Source organism: Gavialis gangeticus, unplaced genomic scaffold (assembly GCF_001723915.1).
Source record: "Gavialis gangeticus isolate Ggan-Ray unplaced genomic scaffold, GavGan_comp1, whole genome shotgun sequence".
Taxonomy (NCBI): domain Eukaryota; kingdom Metazoa; phylum Chordata; order Crocodylia; family Gavialidae; genus Gavialis; species Gavialis gangeticus.
Genome location: NW_017729025.1, coordinates 63396830 through 63398653, shown reverse-complemented (window position 1 = coordinate 63398653; position 1824 = coordinate 63396830). Strand labels below are relative to the sequence as shown.

General features: G+C 39.4%; 1 protein-coding gene across 3 annotated transcripts in view; it reads left to right on the top strand.

Annotated features, from left to right (window-relative positions):
* NPAS3 (neuronal PAS domain protein 3) overlaps positions 1-1824 on the top strand; it is a 992068-nt gene that overhangs the window by 130327 nt on the left and 859917 nt on the right. The window lies entirely within an intron of this gene.

Sequence of the window (1824 nt, the reverse complement as noted above, 5' to 3'; positions counted from 1 at the left end):
CCTTAACAATAAGAGACAAACATCATACAAGAACATTCAGGATACTTTTTCAAAGCATTGCCCTGGGTATTTACATGGCTAAAAACCCGGTTTTGGCTTGAAAATGTATTCTGCAGCATCTCAGGAATGTTTCTTATACAATTTAAACATAGTGGGACAGTTTCCATGCTCATTTTGATGTCATGCCGTCTCAACAAGGACAGTGGGATTGCAAAGCATTTATGTTGATGTGTAAGTTGACCAAATGTTTTTGGATGTGCATATTCCTTATTTCATTGGGTTGTTGTTTTTTTAAATAGTTGGGGACAACAAGGATAGAAATCTCTCTCATCAGAACTATTATGTAATATTGAATAAGGGCTAGATCCACAAAGGGATTTGCATGCTTGGCTTCCGGAATAGAATCCACAACTGAAGGTAGGTGCATATACAATGCATATCCCAGGGGAAAACTTTAACCTCCTCCTCTTCAAGTCAGGTTTTTAAGAAAGGATTGGCCACTGGTTCATTTTGGAAATGGATGACTTGGACATATAAGTCTAGGAGAGAGAGTTGGGCTGGGATTTCCCATGTGACAGTGGCCATGGTCTGCAACCCACAGTTAAGTGTGTATACATCCCTCTTTTCAGTAGATTTTGTTGGCCAGTTTAGGAGACCTTCTAGTCACCCTGCTGGCTGTTGTGAAGCCCATTCTGAGATTCCTAGCTCTCCTTATGAGTTGTTCAGGGAACTCAGGCACCTAACTCAGGGCCGTGGTTTGCATTCTGGGATCCAGGCCATTCCAAGGATCAAAAAGTGAGCCATTGTGATGCTGAGTGTCACATTGTCCAGTTCCCAGTGTGGATCTAGACCCCAGTTTCCACAGCGCAGAACTTCAGAGCTTCTGTCACTCTGCCTGGGTTCCTGCATTATAACCAGTATTTCTGGGAGATCCATAATTGATTTTCCATTGAAACAAATACTGTGAATAGATAAACTTCAGTTTCAGGATTTTCATTCAGATAGTGATCCTCTAAAATTATAGATGAAAATGTTGTTGAAAATTATAAAAATTATTTTTGTGTCCTTGAAAATTGAAATGTGTGGGGGTGGGGGCAGGGGCAGGGGCAGGGGAGTGTTAGTGAGAGGTGGACAGAAAAGCACATATTACTTATTTTTATATCAGAAAAGTGACAGAAATGATCAGGTGGATACTATTGTGCACAATTGGCCAAGTATTTTTTTAAACCAGACTGACTTTTATAATCCAATTATGACCCCCTGTTAGGGGGCTTGTAAAGGCTTAATTGAGTCTTTTTGAGGTTTAAGAGTGGATATGACAAGGTTCTGGGCACTTCCCAAGCACCTACACCAAGCATCTTGAAGTGAATAGAAGTTGGAGACAGTGCTGCTAATGTGCTCAAATCCTTTACTGTTAGGCCTCAGTGCTGCTCTGCCTCTGATCCTGTGCTGCTGAAGTTAATGGGAGATTTGATTTTCCATTGAATTGAATAGTAGCAAGCTTAGGATCTCAAATTTTCAGTTCTTACTCATGTATAACTCCCATAACTGCCTGAGTAAGGGCTTCAGAACAGTGAGCAAATTGTGACAATTAAATTAGTAGTAGTTTATTAACAAGAAATGGGCAAAGTATGCATTCTGCTTGGTAGTACATCAGTTTGCTACCTCTTCTACTTTCATTGGTTTGAAGAGTGGAACATTGCGCTCATAGAGAACTGAAGTTTAGTTTGCATTTGTCGCAAAATTAAAAATATAGAAACTACTGGATATATATGCACAATGCAATTATGCAAAGATGTAAAAAAAAAAAAAAAAAAAAAAAAA